Raw genomic sequence first — 23,124 nt, forward strand, 5'->3', positions numbered from 1 at the left:
AGTAGAGAGGAAATGTGGGCTCCTTGGTTGTACTTTCTCTTAAACAGCAGGTGGCGCTGTGTATGTGCCACACAGCAATAAACCCAGGAAGCACCACCGAAGCTCCTCCAACCGAACCATTGGAATCAGTTCAGTGTGACAGCGGTCGCTGGATGATGTCACAGACAGTCAGTCTTCAAGATGAAAATGATAATTGGACAATTGACTCTTTTTTTTTTAAATTATGACTCAAATATTGTGCCTTTATTCTTGAAATGAAAACATATTTCTTATATTGCATTTTCATTTTCATGTTTGTGTTTTCGTTTGAATTTTGACCATAATAGGCTTCCATACAAACAGCTGTGTGTAGCATTGAACTTAAGTGTTTCTAAAACCCTGTGACGATAAAAGACAATGTGTCAGAGCCCCCTGCAGGACTGGTCTCGTTTGTGTGACGTGGACACGGTGACAACTGATGTTTTTAGGAAGACGAGTGTAAACCTGTCAACCCACCTCACACCCACATCACACCTGCCTCACACCCACCTCACACCCACCTCACACCTGCCTCACACCTGCCTCACACCCGCCTCACACCCGCCTCACACCTGCCTCACACCCACCTCACACCCACCTCACACCCACCTCACACCTGCCTAACACCTGCCTCACACCTGCCTAACACCTGCCTCACACCCGCCTCACACCCGCCTCACACCTGCCTCACACCCACCTCACACCCACCTCACACCCACCTCACACCTGCCTCACACCCACCTCACACCCACCTCACACCTGCCTCACACCTGCCTCACACCCGCCTCACACCCGCCTCACACCTGCCTCACACCCACCTCACACCCACCTCACACCCACCTCACACCTGCCTAACACCTGCCTCACACCCACCTCACACCCACCTCACACCCACCTCACACCTGCCTCACACCTGCCTCACACCTGCCTCACACCCACCTCACACCTGCCTAACACCCACCTCACACCCACCTCACACCTGCCTCACACCTGCCTCACACCCACCTCACACCTGCCTCACACCTGCCTCACACCTGCCTCACACCTGCCTCACACCCACCTCACACCTGCCTAACACCCACCTCACACCTGCCTAACACCCACCTAACACCCACCTCACACCTGCCTCACACCTGCCTAACACCTGCCTCACACCCACCTCACACCTGCCTAACACCCACCTCACACCTGCCTCACACCTGCCTCACACCCACCTCACACCTGCCTCACACCTGCCTCACACCCACCTCACACCTGCCTCACACCCACCTCACACCCACCTCACACCTGCCTCACACCCACCTCACACCCACCTCACACCTGCCTCACACCCACCTCACACCTGCCTAACACCCACCTCACACCTGCCTCACACCCACCTCACACCCACCTCACATCCACCTCACACCTGCCTAACACCTGCCTCACACCCACCTCACACCCACCTCACACCTGCCTCACACCTGCCTCACACCCACCTCACACCTGCCTAACACCCACCTCACACCCACCTCACACCTGCCTCACACCTGCCTCACACCCACCTCACACCTGCCTCACACCTGCCTCACACCTGCCTCACACCTGCCTCACACCCACCTCACACCTGCCTAACACCCACCTCACACCTGCCTAACACCCACCTCACACCTGCCTCACACCTGCCTCACACCTGCCTCACACCTGCCTCACACCTGCCTCACACCTGCCTAACACCCACCTCACACCTGCCTCACACCTGCCTAACACCTGCCTCACACCCACCTCACACCTGCCTAACACCCACCTCACACCTGCCTCACACCTGCCTAACACCTGCCTCACACCCACCTAACACCTGCCTAACACCCACCTCACACCTGCCTCACACCTGCCTCACACCTGCCTCACACCCACCTCACACCTGCCTAACACCCACCTCACACCTGCCTCACACCTGCCTAACACCTGCCTCACACCCACCTCACACCTGCCTAACACCCACCTCACACCTGCCTAACACCTGCCTCACACCCACCTCACACCTGCCTAACACCCACCTCACACCTGCCTCACACCTGCCTCACACCTGCCTCACACCCACCTCACACCTGCCTCACACCTGCCTAACACCCACCTCACACCTGCCTCACACCTGCCTTACACCCACCTCACACCCACCTCACACCTGCCTCACACCCACCTCACACCTGCCTCACACCCACCTCACACCTGCCTAACACCCACCTCACACCTGCCTCACACCTGCCTCACACCTGCCTCACACCTGCCTCACACCTGCCTCACACCCACCTCACACCTGCCTCACACCCACCTCACACCTGCCTCACACAAGCTTCACACCTGCCTAACACCCACCCCACACCTGCCTCACACCTGCCTCACACCCACCTCACACCCACCTCACACCTGCCTCACACCTGCCTCACACCCACCTCACACCTGCCTCACACCTGCCTAACACCCACCCCACACCTGCATCACACCTGCCTCACACCTGCCTCACACCCACCTCACACCTGCTTCACACCTGCCTAACACCCATCCCACACCTGCCTCACACCTGCCTCACACCCACCTCACACCCACCTCACACCTGCCTCACACCTGCCTCACACCCACCTCACACCTGCCTCACACCTGCCTAACACCCACCCCACACCTGCCTCACACCTGCCTCACACCTGCCTCACACCCACCTCACACCTGCTTCACACCTGCCTAACACCCACCCCACACCTGCCTCACACCTGCCTCACACCCACCTCACACCTGCCTCACACCTGCCTCACACCTGCCTCACACCCACCTCACACCTGCCTCACACCCACCTCACACCCACCTCACACCTGCCTCACACCTGCCTCACACCCACCTCACACCTGCCTCACACCCACCTCACACCTGCCTCACACACGCTTCACACCTGCCTAACACCCACCCCACACCTGCCTCACACCTGCCTCACACCCACCTCACACCTGCCTCACACCTGCCTAACACCTGCCTCACACCTGCCTCACACCCACCTCACACCTGCCTCACACCTGCCTCACACCTGCCTCACACCCACCTCACACCTGCCTCACACCTGCCTCACACCCACCTCACACCCGCTTCACACCTGCCTAACACCTGCCTCACCTGGCAGACTGTACATACTGACAGTTGTTGTCTCATTCAGACCGTACATACTGACAGTTGTTCTTTCAGTCAGACTGTACATACTGACAGTTGTTGTCTCAGTCAGACTGTACATACTGACAGTTGTTGTCTCAGTCAGACTGTACATACTGACAGTTGTTGTCTCAGTCAGACTGTACATACTGACAGTTGTTGTCTCAGTCAGACTGTACATACTGACAGTTGTTGTCTCAGTCAGACTGTACATACTGACAGTTGTTGTCTCAGTCAGACTGTTCATACTGACAGTTGTTGCCTCAGTCAGACTGTACATACTGACAGTTGTTGCCTGGTTAGAGTGAAGCTTGTCCTCACATTAAGATAACTGTTAATGAAACATCTGATTGGTCACAGAGTCCTCACTCCAAAGCTCCCTCTCTGTGCTGGGACTCTGTGAACATTGCAGACCGTCTGACTCTCAGAGGAGGAGTTCAGGTCACTCTGCAGGTTCACACTGATGGTCTCAGAGGTTTTCATCGGGGGCAGGGGGGCGTGAGAAGCAGCAAAGATGATGACGGAGGTTCAGCCAGGACCAGGGACCTGGTTCTTCCCACAAGCTCACAAAGACAGGTTTGTGCCTGCATTAGCATCCACAGAGGATAAGACCAGAGAGCGGCTCTGCACTGCGCTCTTCTCTGCAAAGAGCAGAGCTCTGCAAAGAACCGTGCTCTGCACCGAGAGCCGTGCTCTGCACCGAGAGCCGTGCTCTGCACCGAGAGCCGTGCTCTGCACCGAGAGCCGTGCTCTGCAGAGCAGAGCTCTGCATGCTTGGTTGGTACTGACCCAGGACATGAAGGTGTTTCATTTTTACTTCATCAGAAAACTGTTAGAGTAAAATCAACACAAGCTTTGCTCAGATACACACCTTCCTTATGAATGAGCAGTCTCCACAATCTCTTCACTCTGGATTTCAGGTTTTTGGACCTGAACTCTGGATCTGTCTCTTTCAGAAAAAAAACGTGGAGCCCATGAACATAAAAAAACAGTTAAAAAACCTTTTGTCTGGATCTGCTTTTGTTTAATCTGCTTTATGTAATCGTCTGTATTTAATGTCTTTCTCTAATCTCTGTTTAGCCTTTAGGCCGTCAGTCTGTGGCCTCTGCTCTCTGCAGCTGCTCCATGAATCAGCTTCACTGATAAAAACTAAAGAGGAAAAAACAAAGAAAGAAAAGAACGTGTTGAATCACACAGAGATGAAGTGTTGATCATCAGTCCCTGAACACATCCTGATCAAACAGTCCCTGAACACATCCTGATCATTGGTCCCTGAACACATCCTGATCATTGGTCCCTGAACATATCCTGATCAAACAGTCCCTGTACACATCCTGATCATTGGTCCCTGAACACATCCTGATCATTGGTCCCTGAACACATCCTGATCATTGGTCCCTGAACACATCCTGATCATTGGTCCCTGAACACATCCTGATCATTGGTCCCTGAACACATCCTGATCAAACAGTCCCTGAACACATCCTAATCAAACAGTCCCTGAACACATCCTGATCATTGGTCCCTGAACACATCCTGATCATTGGTCCCTGAACACATCCTGATCAAACAGTCCCTGAACACATCCTGATAATTGGTCCCTGAACACATCCTGATCATTGGTCCCTGAACACATCCTGATCATTGGTCCCTGAACACATCCTGATCAAACAGTCCCTGAACACATCCTGATCATTGGTCCCTGAACACATCCTGATCATTGGTCCCTGAACACATCCTGATCAAACAGTCTCTGAACACATCCTGATCATTGGTCCCTGAACACATCCTGAGCAAACAGTCCCTGAACACATCCTGATCATTGGTCCCTGAACACATCCTGATCAAACAGTCCCTGAACACATCCTGATCATTGGTCCCTGAACATATCCTGATCATTGGTCCCTGAACACATCCTGATCAAACAGTCCCTGAACACATCCTGATCATTGGTCCCTGAACACATCCTGATCATTGGTCCCTGAACACATCCTGATCATTGGTCCCTGAACACATCCTGATCAAACAGTCCCTGAACACATCCTGATCATTGGTCCCTGAACACATCCTGATCATTGGTCCCTGAACACATCCTGATTATTGGTCCCTGAACACATCCTGATCATTGGTCCCTGAACACATCCTGATCAAACAGTCCCTGAACACATCCTGATCATTGGTCCCTGAACACATCCTGATCAAACAGTCTCTGAACACATCCTGATCATTGGTCCCTGAACACATCCTGAGCAAACAGTCCCTGAACACATCCTGATCATTGGTCCCTGAACACATCCTGATCAAACAGTCCCTGAACACATCCTGATCATTGGTCCCTGAACATATCCTGATCATTGGTCCCTGAACACATCCTGATCAAACAGTCCCTGAACACATCCTGATCATTGGTCCCTGAACACATCCTGATCATTGGTCCCTGAACACATCCTGATCATTGGTCCCTGAACACATCCTGATCAAACAGTCCCTGAACACATCCTGATCATTGGTCCCTGAACACATCCTGATCATTGGTCCCTGAACACATCCTGATCAAACAGTCCCTGAACACATCCTGATCATTGGTCCCTGAACACATCCTGATCATTGGTCCCTGAACACATCCTGATCAAACAGTCCCTGAACACATCCTGATCATTGGTCCCTGAACACATCCTGATCATTGGTCCCTGAACACATCCTGATCAAACAGTCCCTGAACACAGTCTGAGTGGGTGTATTTCTTTCTGCGCAGATGTGAAGTTTAAATATCTTCTTCTATCAGAAAATGAAGCAGCTGGATCAGAGATAAAATGACTCAAATTCTCCAATCCTGCTTAACAAGCTCTACCTTCAGGGCATGCTGGGTAACAGCCTGATGTTTGAGGAGGGGGCTGCACTCACAGACTGCAGAGCACAAACTGCTGCACGCAGATTTGGCTGCTAGTAATCCATCAACACCTGACGGAGGAGCTCTCCCTGTGTCTGCTCTATCTGTGTCTGCTCCACCTGTGTCTGCTCTCCCTGTGTCTGCTCCACCTGTGTCTGCTCCACCTCTGTCTGCTCTATCTGTGTCAGCTCCATCTGTGCCTGCTCCATCTGTGCCTGCTCCACCTGTGTCTGCTCCACCTGTGTCTGCTCCACCTCTGTCTGCTCCATCTGTGTCAGATCCACCTGTGTCTGCTCCACCTGTGCCTGCTCCATCTGTGTCTGCTCCACCTGTGTAACCAAACACAGGTGGAGCAGATGGAGCCTGACTGGGAGCAGACGGAGCAGACGGAGCCTGACTGGGAGCAGACGGAGCAGACGGAGCCTGACTGGGAGCAGACGGAGCAGACGGAGCCTGACTGGGAGCAGACGGAGCCTGACTGGGAGCAGACGGAGCAGACGGAGCCTGACTGGGAGCAGACGGAGCCTGACTGGGAGCAGACGGAGCAGACGGAGCCTGACTGGGAGCAGGTGGAGCAGACGGAGCCTGACTGGGAGCAGACGTAGCAGACGGAGCAGACGGAGCAGACGGAGCCTGACTGGGAGCAGGTGGAGCAGACGGAGCCTGACTGGGAGCAGGTGGAGCAGACGGAGCCTGACTGGGAGCAGACGGAGCAGACGGAGCCTGACTGGGAGCAGACGGAGCAGACGGAGCCTGACTGGGAGCAGGTGGAGCAGACGGAGCCTGACTGGGAGCAGACGGAGCAGACGGAGCCTGACTGGGAGCAGGTGGAGCAGACGGAGCCTGACTGGGAGCAGGTGGAGCAGACGGAGCCTGACTGGGAGCAGGTGGAGCAGACGGAGCCTGACTGGGAGCAGAGGAGCTGTGGATGGATTTCTGCATCCTGGTCCCTTCAAGCAGCAGCAGGAGGAGAAACTGATTGGTGTCAGGGAACCAGGAGCCGGGGCAGGAACGCAGTAAATCATTCATTCCTCTTTTCTAATCTCACTGTTCATCAAACTGTTTATTTGTTTTTCATTCCTGACATATTTCAGTCCTCCCTCTTTGTCTCGAGCGTAAATCATTTGAGTTTTTCTGTTTGCTCAATGTCAAATCTCTTCAGAATCCATTGAAGGCTGATTTGTTTTCATCTCTTTGGATTGCTTCATAAATGAGCTGCCCTCGCTTTGCTTTGGAGGGTTTTTGCTTTTGATGTTTCATTTACAAACTTCTGTTATAGACCCAGTTTTTATCTTTCTGGTTTTGAGGTTAGTTCATTTCTATAGCGCCAGCTTCAGACCAGACCTCAGAGAAACGATCAGAGAAACGATCAGAGAAACAATCAAAGAAACGATCAGAGAGATGATCAAGAAACGATCAAAGAAAGCATCTGAGCATCGTAAAATGAAAAATCAAGGCAAAGGAAGAAAAGATGAAATTTGCGATGGCTCTGATTTCTCATCTTATTTCTTAGACCCTGAGGCTGAGGACTTGTGTGACTTTGTGGTAGAAAGTAAAATCACAATGTAGGAAAGAATCATTAAAGCACACCGCCGAGGCTCAAGAGGTCAAACTTAAAGAGGGGTTTGAGAATTCCAAGGTTCAGTGAAAGCATCACGGCTTGATCACACAGGTGTTAAAAAGCACGTAAACACATCACAGGGTGGGGTTGGTGGGTATTTCCTGCTCTGTCAGTTTAATGTCAGGAGGTTTGCATGGAGCAGATTTTAAAGCTGGACACATTTGGTCTGAACATCCAGCAGTGTCACCGTATAAATGTTTCAGGTTTGGGAAAGCAGAATACCCCCTCTTTAATCTCTCTCCAGCACAAGCTGCGTGCTCATGCTGCTCAAACAACTCCCACAGACAGAGCTTTATAACTTCAACAATAAATACGGCGTGCACACGTGACCTTTCTGACATGACAACAAAAGCTACAGCAGCTCAACAGGCAGTCTCAGCTGTCCACATCAAGCTGAAAAAAACAAACAAACAAAAACAAAACAAAAACCCAAAAACAAAAAACAAAAAGAAAAAAATAAATCATCCTTTCAGGCTCTTCCTGACACTTTACACAGAAGCATTAAAAAATCCCTGAACCACGGGCTGAGCTCAGGAGGAGAGCAGTCAGCCACCCTGGGACTCTGACAGGCCACAGACCAAACCAGCCCGTCAGGATCAGCTGATCAGGCCCCCTGCAGAGGGGTCAGGACACGACAGACCATCAGGCAGAAACCCAATCACCCGTGCTCCTGTTGACCCGCGTCAGAGCCCGTCTTTACTCCCACAGCAAGCCTGACCCCGTACGAGCCTTTCTCCAAACTGAGCAGATCTGAGAGCACTCATCAGAGTCCAGGTCGACTCCCAGAGCGTAACTCGGCCTCTGCCTCAGTGCCCATGAGCCTTTGAAGCCTGATCCAGCTGGCAGACCCACTTATTACTTCTACGAGTCCAGGTTCTTCTCAGAGCTTTGCAGCCATCCAATCAGAGAGTGAAATCAGTGTGTTAATAAAACTCACAGTCCTCTGAGCAGCTGCTGCTTCCATACGTGACTGAGGGACATTAACTTTAGAGAGAAGAAGAGTTTTTCCTCTTTTCTTCTCAGCGATCACCTGAACAAAGAGAAAAATGCAGCGACTGCCAGACTCAATAAGACGACAAGCCCCCGAGTCAGACCCTGCAGACCCTGCAGACCCTGCAGACACTGCACACCCTGCACAAACTGCAGACCCTGCAGACACTGCACAAACTGCACACACTGCACACACTGCAGACCCTGCAGACCCTGCAGACACTGCACAAACTGCAGACCCTGCAGACCCTGAAGACCCTGCAGACCCTGCAGACCCTGCAGACCCTGCACACACTGCACAAACTGCACACACTGCAGACCCTGCACACACTGCAGACCCTGCACACACTGCAGACCCTGCAGACCCTGCAGACCCTGCAGACCCTGCACACACTGCACACCCTGCACACCCTGCACACACTGCACACCCTGCACACACTGCAGACCCTGCAGATCCTGCACACACTGCACAAACTGCACACACTGCACACACTGCAGACCCTGCACACACTGCAGACCCTGCAGACCCTGCAGACCCTGCACACACTGCAGACCCTGCAGACCCTGCAGACCCTGCAGATCCTGCACACACTGCACAAACTGCACACACTGCAGACCCTGCACACACTGCACAAACTGCAGACCCTGCAGACCCTGCACACACTGCACACACTGCACACACTGCAGACCCTGCACACACTGAACACCCTGCAGACACTGCAGACACTGCACACACTGCACAAACTGCACAAACTGCACACACTGCACACACTGCACACACCGCACACACTGCACACACTGCAGACCCTGCACACACTGCACAAACTGCAGACCCTGCAGACCCTGCACACACTGCACACACTGCACACACTGAACACCCTGCAGACCCTGCAGACCCTGCACACACTGCACACACTGCACACACTGCACACACTGCACACACCGCACACACTGCACACACTGCAGACCCTGCACACACTGCACAAACTGCAGACCCTGCAGACCCTGCACACACTGCACACACTGCACACACTGAACACCCTGCAGACCCTGCAGACCCTGCACACACTGCACACACTGCACACACTGCACACACTGCACACACCGCACACACTGCACACACTGCAGACCCTGCACACACTGCACAAACTGCAGACCCTGCACACACTGCACACACTGCACACACTGCACACACTGCACACACTGCAGACTGAGCCTGTGTGTGTGTGTGTGTGTGTGTGTGTGTATGTGTGTGTGTGAACAGAAAGCATCAGAGAGAAATTAAGTGGAGCTCAGTGTGAAAGCCTCACATCATTCAAACAGAGCTTGATCTCTGTCTGTGGAGAGCACACGGCGTGCATCTGAACGCCACGCGCTCACACGGCGTGCATCTCAACGCCACACGCTCACACGGCGTGCATCTCAAAGCCACACGCTCACACGGCGTGCATCTCAATGCCACACGCTCACACGTCGTGCATCACAACGCCACACGCTCACACAGGGTGCATCTCAACGCCACACGCTCACACAGGGTGCATCTCAACGCCACACGCTCACACGGCGTGCATCTCAACGCCACGCGCTCACGCGGCATGCATCTCAACGCCACACGCTCACACGGCGTGCATCTCAACGCCACGCGCTCACACGGCGTGCATCTCAACGCCACACGCTCACACGGCGTGCATCTCAACGCCACACGCTCACACGGCGTGCATCTCAATGCCACACGCTCACACGGCGTGCATCTCAATGCCACACGCTCACACGGCGTGCATCTCAACGCCACGCGCTCACGCGGCATGCATCTCAACGCCACACGCTCACACGGCGTGCATCTCAACGCCACGCGCTCACACGGCGTGCATCTCAACGCCACACGCTCACACGGCGTGCATCTCAACGCCACACGCTCACACGGCGTGCATCTCAATGCCACACGCTCACACGTCGTGCATCACAATGCCACACGCTCACACAGGGTGCATCTCAACGCCACACGCTCACACAGCGTGCATCTCAACGCCACGCGCTCACACAGGGTGCATCTCAACGCCACACGCTCACACAGGGTGCATCTCAACGCCACGCGCTCACACGGCATGCATCTCAACGCCACACGCTCACACAGAGTGCATCTCAACGCCATGCGCTCACACAGAGTGCATCTCAACGCCACACGCTCACACAGCGTGCATCTCAACGCCAGGCGCTTACACAGAGTGCATCTTAACGCCACGCGCTCACACAGGGTGCATCTCAACGCCACGCGCTGCTCTGCATAAGAAAGGATTAGTGTTTTGGAGAAACTGGATGTTAACTCAGCTGTGCCTGATTCTCTGCAGGGTCCTTTTAAAGCGTGCGTGTGCATACAGTGAGTGGTTAAACCTCTGAAGTGAGTTCATCCTACAGTCTGTGGTGTGACTTCATTAAAGAGCTTTTCCTCCTTGGAAACAGCGTCGTCCTCCTGTCGTTAGTTTTTCTGAGCAGACTGAAACTTTGCGTTTGGATGGGTTGATCTCAGAGCTCATGGGATGAAATCATCCTGTTGCAGTGACCCTTTACCCTCCCTCCAACATCCTCTGTGGTTCAGACTGAAACGTGTCCGACTGCAGGAAGCTTCAGGAATATCAATCTAAATAACGGCTGATCCTCCGACCTGTCTGCAGAGCCAGCATGAGGCTGACATTTCTTTTTCTTCAAATATCTGCTCTGCAGCACGACCCATGATCATTTGGAGCGAATGTAAGAGGTTTTCTTTTTGAACAACCTTCGATTGGTGACGGAGTTGTCGGTGAGTGATTTTACAAACAGCAAGCTCAGGTAGCCATGACTAAAGTCAGAGGGAGACAAACATCTGTATCCTTTTCAGAGTCGGTGTTGTCCTGTTTTTGTGTTATCATACCTGCAGAGATCAATAACCCAGCGTGTACCTGAGGAGCTCCTTCTCTTTCTTTCTCTGTGTTTTTATCTCCTGGTCAAGAATTAAAACAGCTTCACAGACATGTCCTTAAAAGTCCAAGGCCGTTGATTTGGCTTTTCACATCAACACACACAGCAGCCGCACAATACTGAGAAACCTCCCAGGTCCCGATCTCCCATGGACTGTGCTGTCAGCAAACAAAGAGCATATTCACAGAGGGGCTGAAAAATGAATAAGAACAGGTGATGAACAGCACGTTTTCTCCTGGAGGAATTCATCAATATCAATAAATATTGATAAAAATTAATAAATGTACAAGCTGAATGTCTGTCTCTATGCTGTGCTAATCACACACACACACACACCACGTCCTGCTTCTCACAGAAACGTGTGGTAACCCAGCTGTGAGCTCACACTCATTCACTCCATGAATCGAGCGGAGGATTGGGCGAGCCTGTTATTGGTCACAGCGTGTCGACCTGGTCGTCTGGTCGTCCCCTGAGAGGGCGGACGTTTGTTCATGAGGAAACCTCTGACAGGGCTAATTGGACGACCCTGTTTCCTGATGCTGACTCAATTATAAAACACGTTCCCATCCATTGATTTTCTGTTTCTGACCACACCATCAGAGCAGCTGCACCAAGCATCGATTCCTCTTATTGACGGATGTCGTCTTGAATAATTCAGTGAAACTCTGTCAGAAAACTGCAACAAAACGTGATCTTGGTGATGCTTAAAAAACAGATTGAGGACTTAATTTAACTGATTTCACTAGATGGTTATCCTTTCTTTTTTTTACAGGTGTAGAACAGCTACAGCTCTGAGTTCACGTTTTAAAAACACTGATGCAACGTGTCAGAAACAGTTTGTCATCCTCCACAATGAGTTTCTGCTGTCACCACCACCACCAGTCAGACTCAGGAGCTGTTAAAGCTGACCGTACCAACGCATCACCACGTGAAAACGGCTTCATGAACATCCAGAGTTGGAAAACAGAAAAGACAAAAAAGGTGCAAAAAAACATCAGAATGCAGAAAAAGACGGAGTGAGGGTGAAACTTCTGTTGGCAGGTCAAAAACGTCTGAATCTGAAAATAATCCGGATCAAATCCAGATCCTGATCCTGCCATAAAAACCCACAACCCAGGAACCCACTCACACGTTTACTCCTCAGGCTACGGAGAGAAACCAGAACCCCTCTGGTCCTGACCCGACAAACGTGGTTTTGAGCAGGATGTGAACAAGTTTTTAAAGGTTTGGAGACGATGTGGATTCTCTTCAACTAAAAACTTTTCTGCATTTCGATCACTGCGGTTCCTGACAGGAGAGGAGCTGGCAGATCAGAGGACAGGCCCCTGAAGGACAGGCAGCCTCTGATGGGCTCTCTGTGATCCTGGTCCTGACAGAACCCCGGGGGGTCTCAGAAACATGTTTTGGATTCTACGTTCATGCGTCACCCAGTTTATTTTTAGCAGCACTGCCACGGCTCAGAGGAGACTGAGGAGAGTCTGATCAAACCTGCTGATCAGTCCCTGGATGGATGAGTGACTCAGTTCATGTAGCGTCAGAGCAGATCTACGCGGCGTCCTCGGTTTATTTTTAACACAAGACACAACGACACGCTGAGACAGGACTCTACAGCCTCTTCTTAATCCACGAGACGCGGGGATTAAACTTATGCTGAGTGAGTCACTGAGCCCGCCTCATCACCTCTCTGTGACGGGTGTCACCAGTGGAAACAGGACAGTGAAGGGATCCCTGGATCCCTGGATCCCAAAACAAATGTTTCACCTGGAGAAGGGAGGGAAGGTGATCAGGAGTAGAAAACAGGAACATTTAATCTGAATCAGTCTGGATTTCTGTCAGTCAGGAGCATTTCTCAGCGTGATTATCGTTCCAGCATCAGATCCAGATCCAGACCCCGTCCGCTCAGACCAGGATCTTTTCATTTAATCAAAAAACAAAAGCCGGACGCTGAAGCATGACAGGAAGTCAGGCGCTGAAACGACTTTAAAACACCTGTTGATTTTCAGAGTGAAACAATGATGGGGGTGAGGTGGATGAATGGATCATGACACACACCGTGTTGAAACTAAGGGCGGAGTAAAGAGGATGGAGCGTCTCCACTCTGAAGCAAACTCTACAAACTTAGCTTTCCAAGGAGGGGACATTTCCTGGCAGCTCACGCGTCACCTTGATGGTTTTTTACAGAACGAGTCATTTTCTCTTTCAGCCAACGGCTCAAAGCCGTTAGCACGGACATGTGAATGTCAGCTCCTGGATTTCCTGGTGCTTGGTTTGTGGTCTGACAGTGTTCAAACAAAATGACAAGGGCTGTCAGAAAATCACAGTTTACACAGGCATGAGTCACACAGCGTGGAGAGAGCAAACCGAGCTGGAGCCCTGAAATATGACCGTACAAGTGTCAGAAAACACTGAGGATACACACCCTGCAGAGATAAATCAGAGCTGTCTGGGAAATAAAGGTCAGAGGCTGGAAGCAGATATCAAACCACAGCTTCACCCAGAGGCAGCAGAGTCTGACAGAGACCCATCCCTCGAAGTGAACAGGGTCTCCATCATGTCAGGGAAAAGTGGCCACAAACATGAGGACACAAAGAGCGTCTCTGCTCCGTCCACGCCGCGCTGTACATCCAACAGACAGAGGGTGGAGACAGCCAAACATTAACCAGCCAGTCCCAGCAGCTCCTGGTGCTAACTCTACACCAGTCACTGCAGCTCTACACCAGTCACTGCAGCTCTACACCAGTCACTGCAGCTTTACACCAGTCACTGCAGCTCTACACCAGTCACTGCAGCTCTACACCAGTCACTGCAGCTCTACACCAGTCACTGCAGCTCTACACCAGTCACTGCAGCTCTACACCAGTCACTGCAGCTCTACACCAGTCACTGCAGCTCTACACCAGTCACTGCAGCTCTACACCAGTTACTGCAGCTCTACACCAGTCACTGCAGCTCTACACCAGTCCAAGCAGCTCTACACCAGTCACTGCAGCTTTACACCAGTCACTGCAGCTTTACACCAGTCCCAGCAGCTCTACACCAGTCACTGCAGCTTTACACCAGTCACTGCAGCTCTACACCAGTCACTGCAGCTGTACACCAGTCACTGCAGCTCTGCTAAGGTCAGAAAACCCATGAAAGAGTTTGAATGAACCTCTGCAGCCTGTAGACAGCGTAACACCTTAGAGAGGGTGAACATCAGGGTGTTAAAGTACATGTATTCATCCTGAACTGTTTCTGTACAACACTTTGGATCAGCATGTACAGCACAGACCTAAAGGTGCAAGGTCGAAGGTCAAAGGTCCAAATCCAAGGTCTGAAAACAATCCCCCCCCCCGTACAGTGTTTGCTGATAGTAAAAGTAGCGGCTCAGACTGAGCGGTTTTTTGAACCAGGCTGTAAAAAGGTTCATTTCTGCTTTGAAAACTTCAGCGTTGTCTCATTTTCTCAGACCGGAGGTTTCCACCTGGTTTCTCCTCAGAGTGACGGTTTCTGTGGCAGGACTACGTCAGGCTCTGGAGTGCTCTCTGCTGCCACTTTCCCTTGAGCTTCATTCAGTGGTCAGTTGGTGTAACTGCAGTTGGGTTTTCTCTGATCCCTGACTGCCACCTCACAGCCACGCCCGTGGCCCCCTGCTGGGATATCCCATCACCCCCTCTGTTTTCTTAGAGGACCTAGAGGTCAACAACACATGGAGGTCAGACATATGGTCTAAGTGAAAGTGTTATTCTGGCATTTTTGAAGATTTTTCTTTCACACAGGCAGTAAATTACTGCGTGTTTTTGATCTATGGTCAGACTCAGTCATGACTCCATGAGGCCCGGGTTCAACCCAGCCTCCTTGTCACATGTTAACCCCCCGTTTCCTGCTCTGTCCACGGTCCCCCTCTGTCTGAACAAAGGCATTGAAAGCCCCCTCCCCCCCCCAAAAAAAGTACTTACTTCAATAATTATTCATAGAACCATTAAAAAACCAACTGATTCTCAATGTTTAATCTCAAGATTTTACTGTTTTACGCTGAATGTTCGGGCACGTGGAGCTCCTGGTTAAAATAAAACACTGGGAAAAGTCTTTCACCGTTCGTGGATGGAGAGGTAATCACTGGCTCCTTTTTTCTCCCCTCCTGGACCATTTTTACTGAATCACTTTCTGAAATAATGTTTTAAAGTGGCTTTTCAAACAGAGTTATTATATTCTCAGTGCTGTGAGTCCTGACAGTGATTACCTCTGACCACGCTGTCAGTGAGGGGTGGGGGGGCTGAGGAGAGGACTGGATGTGGGTCATGGTTTTCCCAAAAACAGCCTGAGCTGATGAAGCAGCTGCAGACAGCAGGAGGGAGAGAAGCTGCAGCTGCACCAACAAAAAGATCAGAAACAGAAAAATATAAAATCATTACCTGATTACTTCTAGTTTCCTGTCAGATGGGACCTAACCCCAACCCACATCCTGCATGATTCCAGTTATCTATTTTATTTGTTGCATGAACTATTTTCATCATGGTTCGTTTAAAATGTAAAGAAAGGAATAAAGAAATCAGAGCAGGCTCAAACTGTTGATACTGAACTTCAGACAAAGTGTGACTGAAAATACGCCGTACTGAAAAATAGATTCACAACTTCCTGTCTGTCCGATGTCTGAATGTTCCAGTCATCTGCTTTAATGAAACTGTGACATTAAATCCACTTTATTTTCAATCTAATTAGGGTGAAAACATCAATTTGGGAAATTGTCTTAATTTGCTGAAATCACTTTGATCTCCAGCATCAAACGGTTGATTCAACAAGGCTCAGTTTGTTTTAAACGACGAGTCGAGACAATCAGACGAGTCACAGCAGAGATTACAGCTCATACCGCTCAGAGGTCGGCCGTCAGGAGGTGAAAGAGGAGGACAAACCGTCTCCTCTATGAAGTGGACCTTAAAAAACAAACGTCCCCCTGAAGACACGCTGACGTGAAGTTCACCAAATCCAATCTCCTTTCTCTCAGACGTGTCCCATTAACCCTCCGTCAGGTGGAGGCAGGTGTGAGCTCTACCTTCTTCTTCAGACAGCTGTCGTCACATCGTATGAACAAACTCCTCAAAGACAAAAAGTCACCTCAGTCTGAACATTCACAGGCTCTGATTATTAAACCACAGAGCAGATAGTCAGCTCCCCATGCCCCCCAGGGGAGAACATTACCCATCAGCCCTGCTGGTTTTCCTCTGGTCGTCAGGTTCCAGTTTGGATCTCGTGTAAACGTCAGTGGGAACAGGACGGCGTGGAACAACATGTCCTGCTGGGCCCAGGATCTCAGGCATGTGAAGCTGGTGCTGAATCAAACAGCATCCAGACCAGAGCCCTGGAGTCAGTCCCAACTGATCTGAAGGCTCGGTACCCCAGACCCACTCAGTGAGGAGACCCCGCAGTGACAGAAAGACAGGGCGTAATGAGTCCAGAGAGAGTACTGTCACATGACCACGCAACAACACAACACACAAAAACAGAACATGTGATTTATCAGCAACGGACACGTTGAGCATGCTGGATGGCAACAGCTGCCCCTGGTGGTTAGTCAGGTCATTACCCTGACCACCAGGCCCTGGTGGTTAGTCCGGTCATTACCGTGACCTCCAGCCCCTGGTGGTTAGTCAGGTCATGACTGTGACCTCCTGGTTAGTCAGGTCATTACCGTGACCACCAGCCCCTGGTGGTTAGTCAGGTCATGACTGTGCCCTCTGGTTGTGGTGGTTTATCAGGTCATGACTGTGCCCTCTGGTTGTGGTGGTTAGTCAGGTCATGACTGTGACCTCTGGTTGTGGTGGTTTATCAGGTCATGACTGTGACCTCTGGTTGTGGTGGTTTATCAGGTCATGACTGTGACCTCTGGTTGTGGTGGTTTATCAGGTCATGACTGTGACCTCTGGTTGTGGTGGTTTATCAGGTCATGACTGTGACCTCTGGTTGTGGTGGTTTATCAGGTCATGACTGTGACCTCTGGTTGTGGTGGTTTATCAGGTCATGACTGTGACCTCTGGTTGTGGTGGTTTATCAGGTCATGACTGTGACCTCTGGTTGTGGTGGTTAGTCAGGTCATGACTGTGCCCTCTGGTTGTGGTGGTTTATCAGGTCATGACTGTGACCTCCTGGTTGTGGTGGTTAGTCAGGTCATGACTGTGACCTCCTGGTTGTGGTGGTTAGTCAGGTCATGACTGTGACCTCCAGCCCCTGGCGCTGCATCAGAAGCAGACGTGTCTGTAGTGGAGGTCAGCGCGTGGGTTTGAAGTGACTCCATGAACCATTTCTTGTGGCTCCCAGTGAACGCTCTGAGTCGTGCAGAGGACTGACGTCTGGTGCAGCAGTTTTTGTGTTGACCAATCAGAGATGCTGAGGGGTGGATGATAAAATGCTGAGAGGTGTGAAGCTGCTTTTATCTGAGCTGCTCTACCTCCACCCTTACAGTGAGAGCTGTCACTCCTCCTTGTTTACAGCCATCAGTCTCTGGTCGCCACAGGCTGGAACAAAGTGAACTGGGACAGCTGATGGACCTGTCCTTAAAGATAATAGTGTTCAAATCGTCCGCTTTGTGCATTTCACAGACAGCTGCAGAGACAACAACCAGAGAGACTGAAATAGTTCACACGCCACCAGCTCTGCACAGCTTTCTTTTCTTCACTGAACCCAATCTCTTCAAAGAGGATTACTCCAATTAGACCAGTGTCAGCAGCACACAGCGCCCAGAAATACGGTTCAGTACAAAAAGCTTTTCACAAGTGGGCGTTCAGTAAATGAACACCTGGTGCCTGGAAACTCTGATTACTGTCGCTCAGACGCTGCTGAAAAGGCCTGAACACGTTCAGCTCCGTCTATAAAGGTTCAGGGATTAACCCACCGATTATTTTCAGTCTACGATCTGGAGCAGCGCGGGGAGAAGCTTCAGACTGAACGTTGGTTTCTGATGTTTACTGAACCTTGGTGCTGAGTGAGCAGCAGTGAAAGTGAAGATCGCTGCTGCCCTCAACAAAACTGAAGCAGCACGTCCTGAGGATGATGATGATGAGCCGTTCGATGTTTGCTCCAAACTGTTCAAAGACTATCTAAGGATTGTGCCATCCACACCGCCATCCACGCCGCCATCCACGCCGCCATCCACGCCGCCATCCACGCCGCCATCCACGCCGCCATCCACACCGCCATCCACACCGCCATCCACGCCGCCATCCACACCGCCATCCACATCGCCATCCACGCCGCCATCCACATCGCCATCCACGCCGCCATCCACGCCGCCATCCACGCCGCCATCCACGCCGCCATCCACGCCGCCATCCACGCCGCCATCCACGCCACCATCCACATCGCCATCCACGCCGCCATCCACGCCGCCATCCACGCCGCCATCCACACCGCCATCCACGCCGCCATCCACACCGCCATCCACACCGCCATCCACGCCACCATCCACATCGCCATCCACGCCGCCATCCACGCCACCATCCACATCGCCATCCACGCCGCCATCCACGCCGCCATCCACGCCGCCATCCACGCCGCCATCCACACCGCCATCCACGCCGCCATCCACTCCACAATCACCTTTTTAAGGACCTGCCAAGTTGAGTCTCTGACAAAGATGGAGAGGGCTGTTTGGCTCTGCTCGTCCATCATCAAACTTCCTTCTTGGCTGACGAAGACTGTCACTGACTGTTGACCTGCTGCACTCTCTGCTGCACTCTCTGCTGCACCTCCTGCTGCAATCTGTGCTGCACATCCTGCTGCACTCTGAGCTGCACGTCCTGCTGCACTCTCTGCTGCACTCTCTGCTGCACTCTGAGCTGCACTCTCTGCTGCACTCTCTGCTGCATGTCCTGCTGCACTCTCTGCTGCACTCTGTGCTGCACATCCTGCTGCACTCTGAGCTGCACGTCCTGTTGCACTCTCTGCTGCACTCTGTGCTGCACATCCTGCTGCACTCTGAGCTGCACTTCCCGCTGCACTCTCTGCTGCACATCCTGCTGCACTCTGAGCTGCACTTCCCGCTGCACTCTCTGCTGCATGTCCTGCTGCTACGTCTGCTGCACTCTCTGCTGCATGTCCTGCTGCACTCTGTGCTGCACTCTGTGCTGCACGTCCTGCTGCACTCTGAGCTGCACGTCCTGCTGCACTCTCTGCTGCACTCTCTGCTGCATGTCCTGCTGCACTCTCTGCTGCACTCTGTGCTGCACATCCTGCTGCACTCTGAGCTGCACGTCCTGCTGCACTCTCTGCTGCACATCCTGCTGCACTCTCTGCTGCACTCTCTGCTGCACTCTCTGCTGCACTCTGAGCTGCACGTCCTGCTGCACTCTCTGCTGCACATCCTGCTGCACTCTGTGCTGCACTCTGTGCTGCACTCTGTGCTGCACTCTGAGCTGCACTTTCCGCTGCACTCTCTGCTGCATGTCCTGCTGCTACGTCTGCTGCACTCTCTGCTGCATGTCCTGCTGCACTCTGTGCTGCACTCTGTGCTGCACTCTGTGCTGCACTCTGTGCTGCACTCTGTGCTGCACTCTGTGCTGCACTCTGTGCTGCACGTCCTTCTGCAGGCCTCGCTCTCTCACAGTGACCTCTTGTGAAAAGCCTGAACCTGTTCTGGTTCTTTTTTTTTGAAGCAGTGTTTTATCGTCTCCGTCAGACGGGACAGATCCATCGTCTCAGGAACTGTCACATTTTTTTAGCGTCAATGATTCTTTAAATGTCTGGAAATCATCGGCCGTCCTTCCTGCATCACTCTGCTGTCCACATCCTTCTGGAGGGATTGAGTTGAAGGATCAGATTTAATCCATTTCCATCGCTTACAAAACTTAACTTTTGATAACGTGGGATAATCGATGACAGCGTCACGTCTCCTCAGTTATGGTTAGTTTGCATTTTTACCTCTGTCTCGTCTCAGCTTTAAGGTGACTTCACATCCTGCCCTCTTGTTTTCCCGCCGTGTTGATGGTGAGCCCCGCCCTTCACTGTCCCACCTGTGCCTGTTACCTGTGGTGTCGAGGCCTCTGTGTGTGTCAGGTCGTCGTGTCTCATGTTCCAGTTGTTTCCATGTGTCTGGTTTCTTCATGTTGGATCAGCTGCTCTGTTTGTTTTCAGGAGACTCCAGGAGATTGTCCATGTTCTGAGTTGTGCGTTGGTTCCTTTTTAACGATCCTGTCAAACGGTTCCTGTTAAGATTTGATTAAACATGGTTTGATCCATCCATGTCGATCACCATTTATGCTTAACGATTCCTTCGTCCCTTCCCTCCATTAAGTCAGAACAGACAGACCTCACATCGACGCCATGTCGGACACGCCGGTCGACCAGCAGCAGGATTCCCATGAGGTCGGCGGGAGTGATGGAGAGCTTGGCTTCACTTCACCAAAAAGGGCTAACAGGGCAAAGTGCAGTTTGTGCTGTAACATCATGCTAGGGTGGAAACGCACCGCCATGTTCAAACATCTGTTGATGGGTGGTGTTAACTGCCGGTGGTGTCATGTCATGTTTTTAACTTAATAAAACGTTGGCACAGAAAACCTGTGAAGCCACGTTTTGTCCACAGAAAATTCACAGGAGGAACTAATAATCAATCAATGAAGCATCAGATCAATACGCAGAATCAATAATAGCATTGGTATCAATAAACCATATCAGCACAGAGCTGTCGGACTCTCCTCTTGGCTGTTGAACATCTTGGCCCTGGGTTTCTGATCCATCAGACCGCCCCCCTTTACAGGTCCAACGCCCCGCGAGGACTTCCTGAGTGACTCTGACACAGACTCAGAGTTTTTTCCTCCACTATTCGTTATCTCCCGTTAAAAATGAGGTCATCAGTGACGGACTCAGGTTTTCTCTCTGTGATCAGGTCAAATCCTCTTCTCTGGGAACATGAATCCATTAAAGGCCAGGGACGAATGAATCAGCTCATCACCTGAAAAGTACAGTTTGAAAACCTGCTCTCCAAATCAAATCCAGGCCTTAAAGAGTCTGAGCAGCAGGGAGTGATGGTGCTCATGGGGAACTGAGTCTTTGACCTGTAAAAACCTCATCAACTCCAGCTGAACCGGGACAAACCGTCCCTCCTGCAGCTTAAACGTCAGGAGACAGAGGAGGAGTCCCTGCTCCCTGAGCTCCAGGCTCCTCCTCCTTTTCAGCTCCTCACGTAACCAACGCCCCCTCATGCATGCACAGACGCTTCAGGTTCACCAGCTTTCACACCTCATCATGTTTATTAAATGGACCGTGAGTGGTTCCTGTCTGCATGAAGTGCCTCTGCGCTCTCACCCTCTCCCATGACTCAGTGATGGTCGGTTTGCGTCTGTCGTCACAGGTTGACACTGAACGACCTTTTGAACGAGGTGTTACATAACGTCTGACGTATGGTAACTCTTCAGACATCACCGCAGTGAAAGGAGAGCGGGGCTAAAAGCTTTGGAGGAGGTGATGGAGTTGGTTTCATCAAACAGGAGCTGGTTGTTGGTGAGATGTTTCCCCGGCTCCTAAAGGAAACTCAGCTCCTTCTCCCTGCGCCTCCATCTCAGCGCTGAGAGTCCAAAATGCAAACCTGTTTTATCTGCCAGCTTTGAGCCAATGTGAAGGACTCTTGGCTCAGCGTTCTCCGCCCTCAGAGCAGCATCTTATCTTTCCTGCCTGAAACTTTCAGCTTTGATGTCCTGCGAGCTCCATTCAGTGAACGAACTGCGTGGTAGGAGAGGAAATCTCTTTCATTTCCTCTTCCTCTTCCTCTGTGATCCATTATTAACAACACAAACAGACTTAGTGTAGAGACGGCTCTGCACAGATCACTGATGTCGACATTTGCTTTATGTGTGAAGCAGGAGATGTACACAGTGTTGGTGAGTTCATAAGCACTTTATGATGAATCTCTTTTAATAAAAACTTTCTGGTACCTATTTGTTCGCTGCCACGATGTTATGTATTGTGTTTCCATTATTTCCGCTGCGTACTGGTTTTCTTCCAGCGACAGCCGCCTCATTATGAACCTCCCAGACTCACAGCCAGCATCAATCACACGCATGAGGAAGTTTTAGAAAAGGCCTGAGCACGAGGAAAAAACAAAAGATCTGCAAGAATAAGTCACATAAATCAAAATGAGGCCGGTAAAGAAAGTCCAGTAAACAGATTTTTCTTGGGCTGGTCAAGAGGTGAAGTACAAGTCGATTTAGCATAGTGACAGGGTTAAAAATACAGATCAGGCAAAGTTAGGCCACAGAAAATAAAACTCAAGGTTTGTGAACTTTATACGTGATAAAATGCCGTTTTAAAAAGAGCAAAACCCCACTACACCAAAGGAAACGTGATCTTATTCACACGTCTGACAGTTTGTGTCACTATCATCTGTTTATTGTGAGCGTCTTCAGAAAAGCCTCAGCACACGCAGGAAACAGACTGACAGCACACGCAGGAGATATCCTACAGCAGGAGAGGAGATTTAGATCAAGTCAGGAGAAAGCTAAAATCT

General features: G+C 51.3%; 1 protein-coding gene across 1 annotated transcript in view; it reads right to left on the bottom strand.

The window, feature by feature from the left end:
• rxfp1 (relaxin family peptide receptor 1) overlaps positions 1-23,124 on the bottom strand; it is a 101,428-nt gene that overhangs the window by 49,659 nt on the left and 28,645 nt on the right. The gene's annotated exons all lie outside the window — the stretch shown is intronic.

The sequence above is a fragment of the Halichoeres trimaculatus genome, unplaced genomic scaffold (assembly GCF_033239565.1).
Source record: "Halichoeres trimaculatus isolate MK-OKI-2021-1 unplaced genomic scaffold, fHalTri1.1 fHalTri1_scaffold_7, whole genome shotgun sequence".
Lineage (NCBI taxonomy): Eukaryota > Metazoa > Chordata > Actinopteri > Labriformes > Labridae > Halichoeres > Halichoeres trimaculatus.